Source organism: Canis lupus, chromosome 22 (genome assembly GCF_048164855.1).
Source record: "Canis lupus baileyi chromosome 22, mCanLup2.hap1, whole genome shotgun sequence".
Taxonomy (NCBI): domain Eukaryota; kingdom Metazoa; phylum Chordata; class Mammalia; order Carnivora; family Canidae; genus Canis; species Canis lupus.
The window spans coordinates 30,867,337-30,890,173 of record NC_132859.1 but is presented as its reverse complement, the minus strand read 5'-3'; the positions used below and the strand labels follow the sequence as shown (position 1 = coordinate 30,890,173).

General features: G+C 36.9%; 1 protein-coding gene and 1 long non-coding RNA gene across 3 annotated transcripts in view; both read left to right on the top strand.

Annotated features, from left to right (window-relative positions):
* Window positions 1-1,923, top strand: part of LOC140614110 (uncharacterized) — a 55,926-nt gene extending 54,003 nt beyond the window's left edge. Inside the window, exon 3 of the long non-coding RNA XR_012015005.1 lies at window positions 308-1,923. This is a non-coding gene — a long non-coding RNA (uncharacterized lncRNA). The remainder of the gene's footprint in view (window positions 1-307) is intronic.
* Window positions 1-22,837, top strand: part of ZNF385D (zinc finger protein 385D) — an 897,042-nt gene that overhangs the window by 560,023 nt on the left and 314,182 nt on the right. The gene's annotated exons all lie outside the window — the stretch shown is intronic.

Sequence of the window (22,837 nt, the reverse complement as noted above, 5' to 3'; positions counted from 1 at the left end):
AGAGACCTATTTAGCCTTTTCAATTCGAGACAGCGTTACATTTTATCATGTAAGAGAAGAAATTAAAAATTCATAGAGGACAAGTATTGTGAACAATAGGCATGTGTTATAGAAAAATACTATTCTGTTTACTAAAACTACCACGTCAAACACATTTTAATTTAGTCAAAATTGTATGCAAATAGCTTAACATGGGTAAAAAATGTGCAGTAGTTTTAATTTGCCCTATGACTGTGATGATTTCTCTGCTGAAATAATTTATACCTTTATAAAATCCCTTAACTTTGATTTTTGATGTTTCTTCTAGCAAAGACTCTTTCATTGTCTAAACATGCAATGGAACTCTACAAAACCTGACAATACTCCTACTGAATTTGAAAATACTGAATTTCTCATCCTCAAATGACAGTGCCACGGGTGCTGAGCGTGGTCCCAAAATGAGCAATGATTAATTATTCCCATGGGGACCTGTTAAAGCATTTTCCCCTTCCACCAGTTTGCTTTCCAAGACTCTTGGGATAAATGATTCCATACAAACTTTATCTCATATGGAGATATTTAAAAACTACTTGAATTTGTCCAATTTTAGGAAGCCTAAAAAATGGCAAAGCCTGAGAAAAATGCTTTTGTTTCTCTATGTTCTGTCTGTGAAAGTTATATTTTATTTGAATTGTGACAGGAATGGTATATGTATCTTTTATGTACCAGAACAAACAGCTTTGCCTTGAATTGTTTTCACATCTATTCTATGTAGATTTAAAGAAAAATATATTTTCTTATTGTAAAATTAACCTGAAAACTGAAACATTTTAAAAGGCTATTTTATTATGAAATATTTAGGCTTTATGCTGAGTTCTAGAACTGTAATTCATTTGCACAGTTATTAAAGTATCTTGATTTTATAATTTTGTTTTTTTATTTATTTGAGAGAGAAAAAGCATAAGCAGGGGGAAGAGCAATAGGAGGGGGAGATAAGCAGACTCCCCACTTAGAGGGAAGCCCCACGCAGGGTCTTGATCCCAGGCCCCTGAGATCATGACCTGAACTGAGTCAAGAGTTGGACACTCAACCTACTGAGCCACCCAGGTGCCCCCAAAGCATCTTGATTTTAAATATCAGTAACTATATCTATACTTAGGCAGAACAAAACCTGTGGCTAGACAATTTTTTGAACACTGTTAACAGGTGAAAATATGGGAAGAAAATTAAATGTTAAGAAAAATGGTTACAGTGGACACCCCTGGCCACCCAATCCTAGAAGATCACTTTTACCATTCAAGCACCATTCCGCCACCTTCACATTTGCTTCTAGGGTGCCCCTGTACCTGTAACCCTCTCTGGAGGACTTTAGATTCTTTAGGCTCTTAGAGCTGCTTTGCTCACACACACACACACACACACACACACACACACACAGAAAATTAGAGTGGCAAGGGGTTTTTATCCCACAAGGGAGACCTCAGGAATGACTTGCAGCCAGCCACCTTGCCTTGAGTCAAGACAAACTGACATAATAACACTCCGAAGATCCCTGCAGGATCAAGATTGCCTAAATTCCCACTCTTCCCTTTTTCTCCCTTTCCTTGTACTCTTTCCCTGACCCCCTTCCTTGTTTCTCCTGGAAGCACTTTCCAACCAATCATTTGCACATAAATCTTTGAAAACTTTTCTTTGTTTAAGTCTGGTGTTTTTCAGAGCATTTCATAAAGTCATGTGAGTAACCTGCCGGCGTGGGCAGGTAAGTAAGCATTTGTATCCTTATATGAGAGGTGTGGCAGCAAAGGCTCAGAGATGATGTGACTTGTTCCGGTTCACACACATGCCAAGATGGAACTGCCAGCACAGTGTTCTGAGGATGTTACTTCCTCTAGAGCAGGAAAATCATCACCTGATTCAACTGGCCTGTGTAGACTTCCTTGCCTGTCAGCCATACACAGATAGTTTAGGTTACACCTGCTACACTTTATATACCAAAATGTATCAACTCAGAAAATAAAATTCCTTTTCTGCATGGTAAGGTGCTGGTACAAGTGTTTTATTTATTTGAAGATATCTGTTACAGAAACGTTTTGATTCTGTGCTTTTGAAGGGACTCAGAGCTCTCTGAATCAGGGTTCTTAGGCAAAGAAAAACAAGTTGTTTGGGACACAATAATGGAAAATCCTTCCCAAAGAAGTGAGTCCATTTCCCTATGGGAACAGTAATTGGATTTTTCAAAGAAATTTCGTCCTCATACTTGAAGCTCAAAGCCTTTCTTGTTCTCTACTCTTCTGAGAAACAATAGTTAACATATGCTAACTCCTTTATAATTATAAACTCCTGGACAATATTGGAACTACAATCTATAGATGCTGATGTGTATCATTTTCATGAGCCATAAATTAGATTTTTATGTGCAATTTCCTTGTCTTTCAGGAAACATATTGATTAGACATTTCTGTAGCCTCTGATTGCCCAGTGTGTGACTTGAGCAATAGCTTTTTAAAAAGCTATCCAGTCTCTTACAAAAGTTAAAGATTATATGCTTTCCTCTTTGTGGAGAGAGGTACTATTTCTTAATTTTTTTATGTTTTCCTGTTAGTGTTCACTAGCAGACAATAATTCGTTATAGGTGATCCATTTTCTGAATTATCCAAGTTTAAATATCTCTAAGATTATAAGAACAATTTTCTATAGCTCCCAATTTTTTGATGGTGAATGACCTGTTCTCCACCTCCAAGCCACAGCAGTTGCATAGGCAATCCCCTGCCATCTCACTCCAGCGTTGCCCTTCTGTTTGATCACTTTGCCACAGTAGCTTCACAATACAAGTGTTCTTTTTTTTTTTTTTTTAAGATTTATTTATTTATTCAGTCAGAGAGAGCGAGAGAGAGGCAGAGACACAGGCAGAGGGAGAAGCAGGCTCCATGCAGGAAGCCCGATGTGGGACTCGATCCCGGGTCTCCAGGATCACACCCCGGGCTGCAGGCGGCGCTAAACCGCTGCGCCACCAGGGCTGCCCAATACAAGTGTTCTGATCAGAGAAAGGAAGCAGTGCCTCAGTTAAGTTCCAGCTTTGCTAGCCAGAAGTTCATATTTAAAATAGATTAAAAGGTAAAGAGAGTGAATTGGTAATTAATAATAATAATAATAATAATAATAATAATAAATTTCTGAACAAAGAAAAGCCTGGAACCATATGGTTTCACTGGTGAATCTTATCAAACATTTAAAAATGAATGAACACCAGTCCTTCTAAAATTCATCAAAAAATCTAGGAGGGGGGAACACTTCCTAACTCATTCTATGAGGCCAGCATTACCCCCAGATAAAGACATTAGAAGAAAGCTATAGGCTGATAACCATTTTTAATATCAATGCAAAAATCCTCAAGCAAATGCTAGCAAACTGAATCCAGCAGCCCGTTAACAGTATTAAACACCAGGATCAAGTGGGATTTATTCCAAGAATGCAAGGGTAATTCAACGTATGAAATCAATCAATGTAATACATCACATTAATAGAATGAAAAGAAAAAAATAAAATGCATGGTTATCTCAATTGATGCAGAAAAATCGTTTGACAAAATCCAATACTGTTTCATGATTAAAAACAAAACAAAACACACAAACCAGGAGTAGGTGCCAACTTTCTCAATGTGGTAAAGGGGATTTTTGAAAAACTCACAACTAATAGTTTACACAATGGTGAAAGATCAAGTATAAGACAAAGATGCTAATACTGGAGATGCTAGACAGCAATTCGGCAAGAAAAAGAAATAAATGACTTATGAATTAAAAATAAGTAAAACTACCTCAATTTGCAGATAGCATGATCTTATTATAGAAAATTCTAGAGTCCTAAAGAATCTCCCAAAAAAGCTTTTAGAGCTAATAAACAAATTTAGCAAAGTTGTAGAATACAAAATCAGTGTACGAAAATCAATTGTATTTCTATGTACTAGTAATGATTGAAGAGTTTGAAAAATGAAGTTAAGAAAGACAATTTTATTTACAATAGCATAAAAATATACTTATCAGTAAATCTAACCAAGGTGGTGTTTAACTTCTGTAGTGAAAACTATAAAACATTGCAGATAAAAGTTTGAGAACACCTAAATAAATGGCAAGAAATCTCATACTCATTTGTTGGAATACTTAATATTCTTAAGATGGTATTAGTACTGAAAGCAATCTACAGATTCAATGTGATCCCTATTAAAATTTCAATGGACATTTTTATATAAATGGACAAGCTGATCCTAAAATTCATATGGGATTGCAGGGCACCTCAAATAGCCAAAGGAGTCTCGAAAAAGTAAAACAAAATTAGATGACTAACACTTCCTAATTTCAAAACTTACTACAAGCCACAGTAATCAAAACAGTTTGATACTGTCTATAGATAGACTTATAGACAATTGGAATAGAATTGAGGGTCTTGAGGGATGCCTTGGTGGCTCAGTGGTTGAGCGTCTGCCTTCAGCTCAGGGCATGATCCCAGAGTCCACATTGGGGTCCCTGTGGAGAGTCTGCTTCTCCTCTGCCTGTGTCTCTGCCTCTCTCTGTGTGTCCCTCATGAATAAATAAATAAAATCTTAAAAAAAAAAGAATTGAGGGTCTTGAAATAAAATCATAAGTCTGTGTTGATTTTCAACAAAGGTACTGTATCATTCTATGGGAAAAGAATAGTCTCCTCAACAAATATTTCTGGGATAACTGGTTATCTACATGCAAATAATTAATTGTATCCTATCTCACACTATATAGAAAAACTAACTCAGAATGAATCAAAGGTGTAAATATAAGTGCTAAATTCTTAGTAAAAAACACAGGTGTAAATCTTCATGAAATTTGAAAATGAATTCTTAGATAAGGCCCCAAAGGAACAAGGAATAAAAAAAAATAGATGATTTGTATAAAATTCTCTTTCAAAATTAAAAATATGTTGGCATCAAAGGACACTATCAAGAAGGTGGCAAGTTTCATTAGAAACGACAAATACCCACCATTTGCTTTGACGTGGATGGAACTGGAGGGTATTATGCTGGGTGAACTAAGTCCATCAGAGAAGGACAAACATTATATGGCCTCATTCATTTGGGGAATATAAAAAATAGTGAAAGGCAAGAAAGGGAAAAGGAGAAAAAATGAGTGGGAAATATCAGAAAGGGAGACAGAACATGAGAGACTCCTAACTCTGGGAAACGAACTAGGGGTGGTGGAAGGGGAGGTGGGTGGGGGTGGGAGTGACGGGTTGATGGGCACTGACGGGGGCACTTGATGGGATGAGCACTGGGTGTTATTCTATATGTTGGCAAATTGAACACCAATAAAAAATAAATTTATATAAAAAAAAGAAGGTGGCAAATTTACCTACAGAATGGGAGAAAGTTATCTGAAAATCACATAGCTCATAAGGATCTAATAACCTGGATATATAAGGAGCTCTCACAACTCAATAACAAAAAGGTAAACAACCCAATTGAAAAATGCCCAGTGGACTTATTTTTTAGATATTTTTCTAAAGGAGACATAAAAATGGCCAAAAGCACGCAAAAATATGCCAGCGTTGTTAGTTGTTACGGAAATGCAGATCAGAATCACAGTGAGATTTCACTTTAAACCCACTGGAGGGCAGCCCCCGTGGTGCAGCGGTATAGCACCGCCTGCAGCCCGGGGTGTGATCCTGGAGGCCCCGGATCCAGTCCCACTTCGGGCTCCCTGCATGGAGCCTGCTTCTCCCTATGCCTGTGTCTCTGCCTCTCTCTCTCTCTCTCAATAAATAAATAAATAAACAAATAAATAAATAAATCTTAAAAAATAAAAACTTTAAAAAAATAAACCCACTGGAATGTCTATAATTACAACAACAACACCTGAAATGCCAAGTGATGCTGAGTATGTAGAGAAATTAGAACATTCATATATTGCTGGGAGAAATCTAAAATGATGAAGCCACTGTGGACAATAGTTTACTAATTTGTATGCTCTACAAATTCCATGCCTAGGTATATACTCAAAAGAACTGATAATAGATGTTTTAAGTATTTGTACAGGAATGTTCACTGTAGCACTATTCCCAATCACCAAAAAGTGCAAACAACCCAAATGTCCATCAAATGTTAGAAGCCAGGCACAAAAGTTCACATACTGTGTGATTCCATTTATATAAAATATCCAGAATGACTAAATCCACAGAGACAGAAAGCAAATTAGTGGTTTCCAGAGCCCAAAGGCAGAGGTATTGGGTAGTGACTACTTATGGGTATTGGAGTTTCCCTTTGGCGTGATGACAATATTTTAGAACTAGATAGAGGTGATCATTGCACAACATTATGAATGTATGGAGTTCCACTGAATTGTACACTTTAAAATGGTTGATTTATGTTCTGTAAATATTACTTTAATAAAAAAAGTGGTGTATCGCACAGAATTCAAAAATAGCCCTCAAGATTCCTACCTCCTTGGGCATACTATGTACAATCCCCTCCCCTGAAGTGGTAGCAGAACCTTTGAATATGATGAAATGCCACACTCTTCGTTAGGTTACATTATGTGGCAAAGGTGAGGAATTTTAGAGATGGAACTTAAGTCTAATTGGCTGATTTTGAGTTAGAAAGGAGATCACCCTGGGTGGGCCTGACCTAATTAGGTGAGTCATTCAAAAAGACTAGTTGCTGAAGCAGATCCTCTCCTATGCACCTGGAAGAAGTATACTACCCTATTTTAAGAGGAGGGAACCGTGTGGTAATGACCTGAGGATGGCCTGAAGAGCTGAGAGTGGTCCCTCATCTAACACTAGCAAGAAAATAAGGACCTCAGTTTTACAGACGTAAGGAAATGAATTCTGGCAACCACCTGTGGACTTGGAAGAGAATCCTAAGCCTCAGAGTAGATAGCAGGCCCAGGCAATGTCTTGATTTCAGCCCAGTGAAGCCATGAGCAGAGGAACCCGCTAGGCTGTGCCTGGAGCCTGTCCATGTAACTGTGAGATAATGAATTTGTGTTGTTTCAAGCTGCTTAGTTTGCAGTAATTTGTCACACAGCAATAGAAAACTAAGATGGATAGAGAGATTTCACTGCAGTGAAGTTCTCTAATATACTGTGTGTAAAAAGCTCCAAAGGACTAGGAAAATCTACCAGAACTTGATTAAAACGTACACACACACACACACACACACACACAGCAAACCACAACTGGTCACAGTATTTACATCCAGATGCCAAGTAAGAAAAGGAACTGCATGACACCTGGGCTTTGCTACTGCTGTTACTGCCCTAAATCTATTTATATGTGACCCCTAGACCTTTCAAACGTAGGTCTTAAATATTTTTGCTAGTCTTTGTAGTTACCTGCCTTTTGCATTCCAGGGCTTAAGTATTAATATTTATATTCTTTTTGGGAAAAAGAGTATTTTCTATTTACCATTGAGGATGGAGAATGGCTTTCTCTTGCATGCTGTTTGATAGTTGTCTCTTCACCATATTTGAAAGCTCATCATTTGAGTAAGTGGAAGATGGGGAAAGTTTTCTGTGTTGTTGTTGTTTTAAATTTGTTTGCCAAATAGCCAGAGTTAGAATTTTTTCTTACATATTCACTGTCAAGCACCTGTAGACACCTTGTTCCCAGCTTTCTTTCCCCCGCATCAGGAGACATCCTGACCTTCCTCTTCCATGGAAATAACACAATTATTTCAGTTTATCTTTCCTGTTTCAGGATCCAAAAGAAAAATTTTCCCCTAATTTCTTTCAGTTTATTTTTTTCCCCCTGGGTGACACCAAGACAGGATTATCCCACTCACTGTCAATTATTTTCAGACCATGCTTTCCTTGTGCACACAGCTACCACTCCACCAAAGTGGAACAGACGCTAATGGCCATGTGCTCCACCCTCAGCCAAGTGTCTGGCAGTGGCCACTAATAAAACCATCTGTTACTGGGGTGAGTCCATAGCCTGCCACTGCTGTAATTTGGGGAGGCACAGACTTTCCAGGCTCCTCTGTTATTAGAGGGCCAATGGGGCCCCTGGGGCCTACAGCAACTGTGTACATAATTACATGAAAGACTTTGATGGCTTTTCCATTCACACTGTGTGCTCTTAGAGCAGGCTAATACTGTTGTTAGATAACGAAACCTGAAGGGTGAGCTGAGGACAATCAGGGCTGGAACACTTAAACTTAAGCATTAGATTCTTTGGTTTTTTTTTTTTCACACTTCTTCCTCTTAAGTTAGGATCATAAATAAATTGTTGGATACAATAATTAACACAGGATGGATGCTGACCAAGAGAGTATGAACTAACAAACTGAGCCTTAGTAAAAAACACAAGAAGAAGGAATGAATATGTCATGGCCACTCATGATTTGTCACAACTTCATAGTCGTTATTTCACTTAATTATCATAACATTATGTGAGATGTGACAATAATTCATTGACTGCAGAGGAAATTCAGAAAGGTTCATTATGATAGATAAGATGACACAGTAATGGTAAGTGGAAGAACTGGGTTCAAATCCAGGCTTCTATGATGCCGAACTCTGCCCTTCTAGGACATTCCAGAATGAGCAGCAGTAGCAGGTTCAAAGGTATCATTTTTTTTAAATGTTATCATTAAATTTGGGTTCTTTTCCCTTCCATTCTTATCCACCATGCTCAGGGGTGGAGAAAGAAAAGATAAGGAAATGCGTTAACCCAGTTTCTAAGGTCTGTATAATTGTACCCCTGTATGTATGTTCTTCCACTCTGAATCCCTGTTGTTCCCTCAACAGGGAACAGGTGGTCTAAGCTAGATAACTGAGACGTTGTCTTTCCCTTACGCGCTAGCTGAAAGCTCTTGAATGGACTCTGTTTTCTGTCCCTGAGTGGTATAGTCTGGCATCTCTAGCTCTCAAGAGGAGAGAAGCCTCATGGATATCTAGTGGCCTTAATAGAGCAGGAGTTCCCAGTGGTCTAAACTGCACTCCCTTCTCCTCCCAGTTTTAGCAAAACTTTCCATTTCTTCTCATTTATTTCTCATCCCCACACTCCTGCATCCCTGACCTGGCCAATTGCTCCTGGTGGCAGAGAATGGGAAGGTGGAGAGGGGACCTTCCTCTGTAGGCCAAGGAAACATTACTTCCCATAGATACTCTTGCTATTGTTTTTCTTGGTTATATTATCAGCAGTAGTTTCTGTTGTGTTGTATGTGTGTGCTTTTAAAAATATCCCCAGTTATTCTTTGTTTCTCTGTCCACTTCTTCCATGTATGTCCTTGAACTTGTTTTCTAAGACTAACTGCTCAGTGGTAGGGAGAATAGCCGATACAGTCTGTATAATTTTCAGAACTGGTTTTATTTCATCCCAATGAGATGTTACAGAGGAATAGATATGACATTTCCCATATTTTGTAGGTTAGAAGATCTAGAAATCCACGACTTGCCCTGACAGTGTTTCCATGACCTCATAATAATAGATGTAAACTCTTTTTTGGGTTCCAGAAACCTAAGTCAAGGAGTTTTGAAGCTTCCTACAGCACGTGTGTTTATGTAATGATATGTCTGTCTTTCACTAGGCAGTAAGCACTGTGGACACAAAGTTATTTTGAAAACATTTCTAAAACCAAGTATCTGTTGTCCTCCCATCACCTTGCAACTTGACTTGTGCAAAACCTTAGCATGTGCTGTGATTTCTGTAGGCCTCAGTTTCCTTATCTGGAGAAGATGAGCTTTATGAAGTGATTTATACTATGTGAAGAGATTTTTCTATGGCATGTTCCTCAAGCTTTAGGAGGTGCACAAATCACCTGGTGATCTTTTAAAATGTAGATTCTGATTAATTCAAAGAAGTCTGTAGAGGGACCTAGAATTTGTACTTCTAACAAACTTCCTGGTAATATCTACCCTTTGGGCTGGAGGATCACACTTTGAATACAAATAACTAAGGTTCTTCTGTACCTCCTGTGAAATGGGTTGTCAAAACTCCTTACTGCTCCAGTGGAAAGAGCTGTATGGTTTACAAAATCCTCTCTTACACATTACCTCATTTCATTCCTATTGCAGGCTGTTGAGTAGACAGGACATATATTAATTTCACTGTTTAATAAATCAGGAATGAAAAGCATGCAGCACTTTAGTGGCCTGTCATGTCTGGTTAGTAGCAGAGACAATGCATCAACTAGTTCTGGCTCCTCATGGGGTATTCTTTGTGCTAGGTCACATTGGTATTCAGTCCTATATAGAAATCTTGACCTTTATAGAGAGACTATCGTACAAATTATCTTGTTGAGAAACTACAGTGGCTATCTGTTGTAAGGTCTTAGGCTAATGTGAACCAACCCCCACCCAGGAAAGAAAAATGAAAATAAAATCTTGTTTGAATTATGCAAGATTGTTTTTCTGGGGAGGGTCCATAACTTTAGCCCTATTCTCAAAAAGGTCAGTGACCAACCAAAAAGTCAGAGATTAATTAAAATGTACAAAACAAGGAAAATTTAGAGCATTTTTTTAAAAAAAATGATGGAAACAAGCTTTTGGTGTCAAATAGCTGCATATTCCTTGTCTTTTAATCTTTTTAAGGAACCTGGGTATTTGGTTTTGCCCAACTGGAGGGAGTGGGAAGTCCACTGGGGACCCTATCTTTGGCTATATGTATAGTTCTGCATTCCTCACCTGAACACCTGTACCCCTCTCAGGTCCCCTACCTCACAGAATGTCCTTAGCAGTTCTGAGATTTTCTAGACCAGAAAATATTTCTGTGAAGGGCCAGTTAGTGAATATTTTAGGCCAGATGGTGTCTAGTGCAAGTCCTCAATCGTACTCATTGTGGCCTGAAAGCAGTCATAGATAATAAGCAAACACATAGGTGTGGCTGTGTTCCGATAATATGTTATCTACAATAACAGTGGCTGGCCAGACTTGACTGGAGGACTTAAATATACCAACCCCTTCCCTAGAGGAACATTCATTTACCTAGAGGCAGCGAGTGGTTGCCATGACTTTATAAACCCCCATGTCTTTTAATGGATGGTGCAAAGTGCTCTAGAGACAGAAAAAATCACATCTTAGTCATCAAGTATTAAAGTCAGGAGAGACATCACTTCATTTTACAGATATGAAAATACAAGGCCTAGAGAAGCTAATTGCTTGAAACAATACAGTTTACAGTTGAAAGAACTTAGAATTTTAAGTCCCTGTCTTTTGATGGTCAAACATCTTTGGCAGAAAAGGACAAAGAGAATATGAAAATGATGAAGGTCATTTAAATTAAAAAATTAATACATGAACTTTCACAACTTTGCTTTAGTTTTCATTCTGATGCATAATGTTAGAAATTATTAAATAATGACAACCATTAGGGTTGCTAATGTTTTGTAAAATATTCCTTGCAGGGACTGTAAGCACTGGCAGAGTTCCAGGTTTTTGTCCTCAAAGCAGGATGGGAAGTTGAAAGAGCCAGATTTCTGCTTTGGGGAAGGGAGTTTCTCTTAAAACTTTCAGCTGAAAACCTTAAATTTAAGTGGCCAATGATCTGTAAGAATATCCTTCTGCAATACCTCCCACGTTTGTCAGTTTCTCTTGGGTAAATGTTTGCCATTCTCTCCTGTCTACCTCATATACCACTGCACACTTCATGTCTGTTTCTCAGTTTGAGCCACTGAAGGAATGTTTGTATATTGTTAAAAATGAAATCAAAACAACTTGCTGAGCTGGAAGCAAAGCAATTGCTCGACCTAGTCATGTTGCAGAAAAGACAATAATAATAATAATAATAATAATAATAATAATAATAATAAAAACCCAACACACTTCTGTTCCTTTTACATGCCTCAGAGAAGGACAGAAAACATGCAATAAAGCTGATAAATTCCACATTGACCTTTATAAAGGCATTTACTTTCCAGGAAAAGTACTTGTGATTTTTAGAAACGTAACCTGTGGTAAATTGAGAATGAAGTTACTTGTTATTCTGCAATGGTGCTATGCCTGCTTGGCTGAAGCGCCACTGGTTCTGTGAGGATCTTCATATTAGCTTATAGTGTTTCGTTTTGTTTTCCTAACCCTTGTTTTAACATATCTGGCAACTTAGGAAACAGAAAAAATAAGTAGGCCTAAAGGACAAGTTAAAAAATGATCCCCACACCCTCACCCATCGAAGCTATCCAAAGTTCACATTCTGTAATTTACAATCTTTACAAAAGAAAAAAATTAATTTTGATAATGGGGAACTCCTTAAGAAAATCTGAGCAGATGCCTAATTCACATATTGGAGAGAGAAAAGTCAAGCATAAAAAAGACCTAGTCTGCCAAGGTTTAAATAGCAACTCGTGCCTCTACAGCAACAATTTTCCTTGAGAAAATCTACCATATGCTTTGTATGAAGTCCATCTGCAAATGTAATACCCAGATGCTCGCTCTTCCTTTCCAGAAAAGCTACATTCTGACTACACATCTTCTTTGCTCTAGAGAATTGATAAAGGAATAGCATTTCCTCCTCTTTCTTGTTTTTATCTTTTTAATATTTTTTTTCATTTTTAAAGTAAAAAATACTGTAGAAAATCTGTAAACCTCAAAAAACTTCAAAAAAAGAAACTATAATCACTCCAAATCTTATAACCAAGAGATAACTGTGTTTGTTTTATATATGATCATAATTCCTTTTCCCTGTTGTAACTTGGTTGATCTTTCTATTCTCCAAATTGTTTATTTTAATGGTAGCATGGTAAGAATTGGCATTTTATTTATCTTCATTAACCACATTCTTACTGAAAATAAACCATATATAAATAAGGTTAAAAAATCAGAGTATTAAGGAGTTCTGAATGAAATATTAATCTTCCCCTGTGATTTCTTCCTGAGAGGCCAATAGAGTTAGCAGTATATTATGTGTCCTCCTTAAATCAGTCTCTGTATACACAGGCATAAATACTGGGTGTGTATATCTGTTTGTGTATTTGTGTGTGTATGTGTATGTGCATGCAAAAGGAATCAGAATACATGTTCTTCTCTACATCTTGATACTTTTACTCAATCTTTACTGGAGATCTTTTTCATATAGATCTATCACAGCCTAGTAACAACTTCAAAATGTTGCATTTTAAGATATGACTGTACCTAATCAATTTCCTGTTGAAGATTTGAGTCCCTTTAACCTATCCTCATGCCATAATCTAACAACATTGACAAATTAAAAGAAGCCAAGAAGTCATATACATGAAAGTCATAAAATATTCATTAATTATGTCCAAAAATCAGTTACAGTGTATGTGATAAATGCCGTGAAAATGCAATAATCCTGCTAAATACTTTAAGCATTTTGGATCTTTGTTTAGTATTTAATTTATTTTTGTTTGTTTAGTATTTAATTTAATTACCTGTTTTGAAAAAAAAATTACCTGTTTTGCCTTTTTTTTTTTTTAAGCATGCAAATCCAGAATTTTCTAAAGATAGGCAAATAAGGTTGCTTTCTCACCATGTAAATCTATGATGTCTACCTTTATTTTTCAGGGAGATTTATTTGCAATAATGCAGTTAAAAGGCATTTTAAAAATTAATTTATATAGCTAACAAATGAAGAAATGCCTATAGTATGAAAGTCAAGCAGTGCTTTAAGATTTTGAGCAAAACAAGACCAACAGTCTACTGTAATTCTCTCCATTCCCACATCCTGCTCACCAGAATCTACCACTTTCAATTCTTCTACATAATTCTTCTAGATTTTACTTTTCCCCCTACTAATATCAATAGTTTATTACTCTTGGTTGATTTATAATTTTAGACAGTATGTCTTGAATTCCTAAATTGGAATGTGTGTGGCACACACACCCTCCCCATACTCTAAAGATAAGTATATTATGGGTTTAATTAAATCGGTATTTTGTGTTTTCTTTATTATGCCTGTGTATATACTGTTCATGGTGAAGCCAAGTAATGCGCTATAATTATTTTTACTTTATTGTACAGTTTATTTTTGTTTTTCTAGGAGTTAAACATTGTTTTAATTTTTTCACTTGCTCAAGGCATTAGGGATACTTATTTTTCCATACCTTCAATAACACATGGAATAGTCTGTCAGATACTGTATCTGATCCATTCTTCTTTTATTTCTTTTTCTTGATACCCTCAGACTTCCTGCCCTAATTTAGACCAGCAGTGCTCTAGGCCCCCTCTGTGGCTTTTTGGTCAAAACATCCCAACAGCCATCACCCTGGAAATTTCCAAACTTCTAGCAGGTGCATTGCATCACTGATTCCTGTTTCCTGGATTCCGTGTTCCCTCTAGTGTGATGACGCCTTAGAAGTGGCTCCTATAGTGGAAAGAGTAGAGAAGGGTTATTCATTGGAAAACTTAGTGTCTCAAAAATATTTTTATTCTAGCCTCATGCTTACATGCTATGATCTCATGAGATCTTATTTCTTCTTTTTAACTCATTTTATTTAGTCCTTATGTATCTTGACACATGTCCTTCCATGTAGGCGATTTTTTTTTTCTAATTTGCTGTCCTTAATTGTATTTGTGGATCTCTCATTAGGTAAATATCACCTTGTATAGATCAGTTCTCCAATTTTGTTATCATTCCTCTCTCTCTTCCAGCTAATTGTGTTTTTATTTCTACTCTTTGGAAGATATCCTTAACTTTACCTTCTAATGCTTCTGTTGAATATTTGATTATTCCTATCATGATTTTAATTTCCTAGAGCTCTTCTTATCTGATTGCTCCTTTTTATGGAATCCTCCTTTTTTATGGGTACAATATTAACTCCTACTTCTCTGAGGTTATTATGTATTGTTCTTTTAAAAAGAGATATCTCTTCTGCCACTGGGATTGTCTCTCTTTGAATTTTATCCTTAGTTATCTTGGTCTCTGCTTTTCATGGTGGAGGCTTTCTCTAAATATATGATCTTTCTGTTCATTCATATTTAAAAATGAGATGCTAAAAAGTTGATGGCAGAGTTTGTGGGCCAGTAACCTTCCCTGTAGGGTGACTGGCTGGCTTTTTCTTGGCAGCTTCCAAAATGTCAGCATCTGAATGACATTTTTCTGGGATCTGTTTCTCTGATGAAGGAGCTTCTAATGTCCTGCAGGACAGAATGTGTGTGGTCGGCAGTGTGCTGGATATTAGTGTTGGGGGAGATAAGGAAGTGGTATCTATTCCCATTTACTTTTCATTTTCACTAAATACTTCCCTTTTTATTTTAGTTTCTCGCTACCTCCCTTCCCTTTGCCTTGTGTCTCCTATTCAATGAGTCTTTGAAGTCTCCTTTCTTCGACAAATGTTGAGGAGGAATGCTGTCTGACGGGCACCCACACCTGTGGATGTACTTTACTCCTTCAATTTCTGAGCCTTTCCAGGGTTCTGGAAGTGCAACAAGCTGATCTCTCATCAATATCTTCTCTGGATACTTAGTTTCACCTTCCACTACTTTGCTAGAGCATACATTTTTCCTCCACTTTCTATCTTCCAAAATGAGTTGATATCACTTATATATTGTCGTTTCCTCTTTTATTTCTTTGCCTTTATAGATTAATACTTTTCTCATGCCTTGCAGTCATTTAAGTGTATGTGATTTCAGGCAAGAAGAAGATAAACACATATGTCAATCCACTATGTTTTATTATTAGGTTTAAATAAATGTAAATTTTTCTTTTTCTTCTCTTCTTCTTTTATTTTTGGTAGCATAATTCCTAAAATAGCATAATGAACTACTTCATATGGGCTTAGGAAAATATATTTGGAGATTTAGCTTGGGAATTTGTTTCTGGTTTAAAAGATAAGGTTCATTTATACAAAAAATAATTTCATTTCATTCATTAGCATATGTCCACAGACATGGCAAAGCTTAATGCTAAAAAAATTACTTAGCTGTAACTTGGTTTTACGAGTTACCAAATAGAAAAGTATAAATGGCCTTATTATTCTGTCAGTACTGATGCTGTGCCGTTTCAGATCATAGTTTTTGCGCAATGGGAGGTATTTGAAAGTTGTTTTTCTCACCAATGGCCCTGCATAGATTGATTCAGAGATAATGTACTGGTGAAGACAGCATATGTGGTTTCAGGGCAGTGGGAATGAGAACAAAATTTCTGATTAAAGCCTTTTGAATAATTCTTGCTGGAGGCTCTATATCCCATTTGCTGTGAATTGTATATGTTCAAAATCTGAAATATGCCAAAGCAAACAATGAAGATTAAAAAAACCCTGACAAAAAAAGTAAAAAAAATAAAAATAAAAATAAATAAATAAAATAAAAAAATAAAAAAACCCTGACTTCCCTAGAGAAGTACAGTACTCCCAAACAGTCCTTGGCTTTCTTAGACTGCGACTGTCAAAAACATTCCTGGCCAGGCCATTAAGTGGCACACCAGGCTTGAAACACAGTGCTCTGTCCTTCCTAGCACAGTCAGTAGGGCCACGCTTAGCATTCGAGGCAGCTTATTAAGTGCTCCATCAAGAATTCTGGAAAAGGAAAGTCAGAAAAGAGTGGAGTTCAAGTCCCATTTCTATGACGTATATTTGTAAGGTTGAACAGATTATGAATCTTTGCAAAACTCTTCACATTCTAGAATAGTAAAGGCATCGATATCCACAAGGATTTTATGAAGGTGAAATGAAGTCACATGTAAAAATATCCTGAAGTACTGGCACTTGGACGAGACTGCATGCTCCCTGCTTTGTGATTTTCCTCATCCTTTCCTCACATCAAGGCTAAGCCCTCCATGGAGATGAAGTATTATTCACTTTGATTCATGTGAGTGGAGGCCAGGCAGGGGGGAAAAGGCAATTGTCACAGTTAATAGTCAAAAAGGGTTATGTGCACTTTAGCAGGCCATGACTACGCTGAAACTAAACATGTGTCATGTTTGTCTTTAAATCACCATCAAAGTGCCATAAAGTATGGGTAGGTACCTACTAGGTGTTTGTTGAATTGAATTTGTTATTATGTTGTGATAACCCTGATCAAAGGGAGAGACTGTGTAACAGAATTGGCAAAATGTGGGGCTCAGGTGTGACCCACACCAGGGTTCACATGCTAGCTGCCTTCTCAACTAGTTTGGTGATTTGGACAAGTCATTAAATTACTCTGACCCTCATTTTCCACAACTACTCTCCTGGGCTTGCAGAGGGCAAGCACGGGTGCCATGATTGATGTCCATAGCACTAAGCCAGTATGTGCACCCTTTTCAGGGCAGAGTAGAGGGAGGTGAATGAGGCACTACACTCAGTCACAGAATTTAAGGGATTGACCAAGAAAAAACCCTCAGTAATTGAGATAAATAATATCTTAATAAACTATTTTTCAGAATTAAAATGCAAAAAAAATCTATGAGGAATAAAACATGAAAGTTTTAAATAAAAATTATAATCAGTAACAGTGCCATGTAGAGTCATATTGGGACCTAAGGCAAGTGGAGAAATGAGGGAACTTGCTTATATCTTTATTTAAAATTTTAATATTTTCTTCATTATGGCTTTTTTTACATTAATTTTGATTTTTTAAGTGTTCATATACCTTCCATCTTGGTTACTGGGATGTTTGGGGCCCTCTTAAATTTTGTGCATGAGGTGAGGAGAACTCATTCTCCACCACCCTGTCCATTCCCTGCTTCTTTCTCTGTCTCTATACATACATATGTGTGTGTACATTTACACAATACTTAAAAGTAGACTATCTGAAACTTCTTTATAGCTTCCATTTATATGAAATCTGTGCATTAAATAGCCGCATTGATGCCTTGTAGAATACAGGTGCCATCACCTGAGAAACTCCAGGTGCCAACAAAATGGCTAATGTGATTATGCTGTATTTTGAAATGTAACACCAAAAAATAGATCTTTCAGTAAGCAAATAAGTAGCCCACACTGAGAGTTGGCTAGGAAGACACATTTACATTTTTAAGAATACCCATCCTATGGCTGCTTATAATTTCCTTTTAACTATATGGATTTTGAAGCCATAATAACATTCTTCTTCTCTGTAGGCTGATTTTTAAAGTTTTATTCTTGGCAGAATTTGTTCCCAGTAACTCAGTTCTAATATCCATGGTGCACTAAATGACAAAGTTCTTACAGGAGACTGATAAGCACGTGTATGAGAGAACCTGACTGCCTGCTGAATTAGTCTGGCAATGCTGATAACGCCGCACTGTGGTATATGAAGTCTGATAGAGAAAGAGGAATAGGAAGGAAAAAAATCAATGCCACAACTTTCTTTCTGGAAGACTTGCTTATATGCTATATTTTTAGTCTTGTCATAGGAAGTGGGTGTCGATCAAGATATTTTAGGAAAAGCTTAACTTTCTGCAGCTATATTGTAAGCTTTTGAATATTTTCTTATTCAAATAAATAGTAAGGGAAGAGAGCAGCTAGTTTTTTCCAGTGCTGCTATTTTATTTTATTTTATTTTATTTTATTTTATTTTATTTTACTGATTCTGGTGAGTAGCATCATTTAGCTGGTTCCTTTGTGTTTCCTCTACTGGTGCCCCTTTTGCATTCAGAAAAGCCAGGTGAGAAATCTGACATTATGGGAGCAAGGGTAGAGAAACTTCTGGTCCAGAGTGAAATGAAACAGCTGGACTTTCAAAAAGCTCAGGGCTTACACATCAAACTGTGCTGTTAGAGCATCTGAGGTATTTGAGGATGATTTTTTCGATTCATGCTTTAGATGGACAGTCTACGCACAGTGCTGTCTGAAAAGCTTTCTGCCAAATGGTGACATGTAGCGACATCTAAGTGTCTTCCTTGGAAAAGGTGCTCTTTCCTTTCTCCTACTTGGAAGATTTTCAGGGAAGTTGTCTTCTCAGGTTCTTTTCTCTCCACTGTTCTCATGAAATGTTTGACACTCTGGAAGAGCTTAAGTTTGAATATAATTTAATGGAAACCTTGATCACAGGAAACCATAACCAGGCAACATTGTCTGAGTCAGTGGTTTGTTTGCTACCTATCCAGGTTCTTCATTTGTCAGGTTGCTTCAGGTATTCATGTATATAAAACCAGAATATCACAATACATGAGCATTCCTAAATATAATTTATCAAAAGAATATGGTATTCTCCTCATATGATAATCTTGAAATGTTGAGCCAAAGATCAAAAAGAATAGTGATCAGTTACTAATCCTGTGAATCAAGCAACACAGCAGGGTGAGGTTCAGGCTGAGGAGGACATGCAGTTGAGGCACAGATGTTCTAACTAAGCGATGTTTCTCTAAGTCTGAATGCAATTATAACCGCATAAGGAATTTTCAGAAGGGTAGCTTAATTATCTAGGATATGAAATGATCAGTTTAAATCGAGTTCCTGTTCCGCCTTCCCTCTCATCCTTCATTCAAATACACCACAACATGCATTTTATCACCCTCATCCAAAGAGTAATGGTAGGAAACCAACTTTTATCAAATAGTTACTATATAAGTAATAGACCATGTTTTCTTAAAGTGTTGTCTAATTTAATTCTCTGAACAATCCTGAGAAGAATCGAGTTCTATTAACCATGTAGATTATGATACATGTTTTTACTCATAAGGAAATAATTTTAGAGAGGTTAAGTATCCTGCTTGTAGTCACACAGATAGCAAATCTGGAGAGACTTAACAGTAAAGAGAGGAAAAGAAAATACAAATTAAGTTGATCATCTACCCATATTTATGAAAATGAAAATGGTTAGAATCTAGATGACAAAGGTCTGAGTTAGAGGCTCATTGCCTTGAGTCAAAGTCAAAAGTTTGACCTTGAACAAACCTCAATCTCTCTAAGCCTCACTGTCCACACACACACACACACACACACACACACACATATTTAAAATCTCTGATCCCTAAATTCCCTCCAAGTAACAGATCATTTCTCTCCTTTCCAATCTTGGAGATTTTTGGTTGATGTCTTATCAAGATAGGTGCCCCACACTCTGCCCTCTGTGTGTGGTAGGTACCACTAAGCATCGCCCAGGATACTGAATCCTGACAAGTATGTACTCCTTACAGGAGTAGCTATTGACCTCCATGAAAAGCAGGGCAGCATCTTCTCTGAATGAATTATGCTAACAATGCATCAGATGATGAAAGAGCTTTAGTTTTTTATCCAAGTCATGAAATGTCCCTCATCATCGAAGAGAAGGAGCAGAAAGTGTGGGGTAAATGGTACAGGTGAATCTTCCCCCTGGATGGAGATAGAGAAAACCATGAAAGTGAAGTGCCTATTTTATTGATAGAGGCAATTTTCATCAGTTTGAGGAGTGATGGAAGTTGCTAGTTGTTCCACCTCCATTTAGTCTTTCAGCTTTCACTTTATTGCAATAGCTTTTTTCTGGGTCAAATGCCATTGCTGGGATGTCAGTTATTGGATTCATCTTGACCTGTGGGCTAGAGGTCTACTTGTAAGAACTTTTCTCTGGCTGGTAAAGGGATGAGCCTTTAAAATCCATGCCGCTTAGATATTTATAACCTTTGATATTATGAGTTTAGGAGTCATAATAATAATAAGACTTAAGGGTTTGCTCAAGGTGTCTGGCTTATGTCGTCAAGAACAGCAAGGAATCTTTAGTCATTCTCTGGCCTGAATTTATATGAGGTATTATTAGAGACTAGACTCACAGAACACTTGCCCCGAATGACTCGTAAATGAACTGATATTCGAAAGGTTTTCTATAAAGAATTATTTGTTTTATCAAAATATTACATATTTCATGGGACCTCAAGAATTGGACACTCTTTGGAACAGTTTTCAATATATTTAATATTTACCATATATTATTTGCTTCCAGATAAAGTCTAAAGGGAGTTGAAATAATTCAGAAATTTTTGGCATGTTTTGTGCATGGTCTCCATTTTAGATGTAGAGAGACTGCCCATTCTACATAGGCAAGGGAGCTTTAGACTTCTACCTCTCATTCCTTCTGACAATGTTTTCTCTTAAAAGGTTCAATTTTTTTAAATTTTCTTTCTTCCTGAAGTTCACTATTTTCTGTCTTCTTTCTCTTTCTTTTTTTCCCATTTGTTTTTATTGAAGTTCGATTAGCCAACATATAGTATAACACCCAGTGCTCATCCCATAAGTGCCCTCCTCAGTGCCCGTCACCCAGTTACCCCATCCCCCCACCCACCTCCCCTTCCACTACCTCTTGTTCGTTTCCCACAGTTAGGAGTCTCTCATGGTTTGTCTCCCTCTCTAATCTTTCTCTGTCTTTCATAGAAAGTTACCCTATTCCTAGACTTCATATTTATCTTGTACAACAACTGTTTGTTGCTTTTTTTTTTTTTTTTCATTTTTTGAAGGATTGGTATAGGACCTTACCTATCTCTTCTGGGTTACCTCACTGTTACAATCTCCTAGCTTCTCCATCCTAGTTGGGGGAACACATTAAAACCACTGCCTCAAAATTTCTCAAATATGGTGGATCTGAAACAAATTGCTTCAAATTCTCATGTCTCAAGTACTGGCCACGACATCTTTGGAAATAAACAACCATCTATCATGCTAGATGGACCTCACAGAAAGTTTTTTGGTTTTGTCATTGTTGTGTTGTTAATATTTGAATACTATTATTGGTCACCTGATGGAAGAGATTCCAAAAATGTTCCCTCAGGTGAAAGTTAAAGAAAAAGAGTTAATTTGAGGACAATGAGGTAGCTCCCTGTAGGGGTCTTGTGGGTTACTCCTTAGTATGCTGTTAGGGGCCCTAATGCTGACTCAGTTCAGTTGAAAGATACAGTGTGTACCTTAGCAGCACTTTTATGTGTTAACTAGTATTGGTTCCTAACTTAACTATTCTAAGGGAAAGAAAAAGTAAATACAAGTTCAGAAAGAGAACATATTCATGTTTTCCAGTAAGTAAGTAATATCAGTAATGAACGCAAATGTATATATATCCATAATCAGAAGACAACTGAAATGGAAAGATACATAGGCTGAGTCTAGAAACTAATGTAGGTGAGCAAGAGAGGGAAATGTCGGAGACACTCTAAACTGTGACATGACTCCCCTGGTAGAAGTTGCAAAGATAGTATGGCCTACATCTAGTATTCATTTTGGCAGTGAGCTCTCTGTTAAGCTGTTACTTTCCTTTGAAATGTGTGAAACTTGTCTCATAAGATGGTTAGGAAGATTAAAATAGTTAATAGAAGTAACGTATTTATAACAGTGCCTGGCACATACATGGTAAATGTTATGTGTTTGTGGTTATTACTATTGTTGGTTCTCCAGAAGTGTTTATTTCCTGTATAGATGGCTGTGTGTGTTTCTGTGTGCCTGTGTGCTCTTCATGAATACACTAGTTAAATCCTGAAAGTCACTTTCACATAACAAAATAGATAAACCCATCTTTCTCTGTTCTTCTTTGTGAAAAGGCAGCCTCTTAAGACAATGCTTGGAAATTACATTTAGAGCCTTTTGAATCTCTTTTTAAAAAATGTAAATTCAATTTTTGGACTAAGTCTAGGAAATATATAGTGAGGACAAAAAAGAAGAATTGAAGAGTTATTTTGAATGATTAAGTTAGTAGATCCTATTCAACAGAATATAAAAATCTGTTAAATCTAAGGCTACGCTCAGAAACTACTACAAACATTTCTAGATGTCTGAGACTTTGCAGTTCTAAATGGGTATGAGCTTCACATTCTATTGATTCTTTGGTCGTGGATTAATTTTTACTGTACTATATTAAATAAACTTACATATGTAAAGTGAGTGTCTTTCAGAAGGTAGTCAATGTTAATTCCCTACCCCCTTTTTTTTCTCCAAGGTAGAAATTAAAGTCAGGAAAATAACTTTTGTTTCTAATGTTCAGAGGAATAGTTATTGTGTAAATTCACTAATTACAATAGATACTTCAATTGCCTTTTTTAATTTTACTCATAGTAAACTATATTCTTCAGGCATACAATT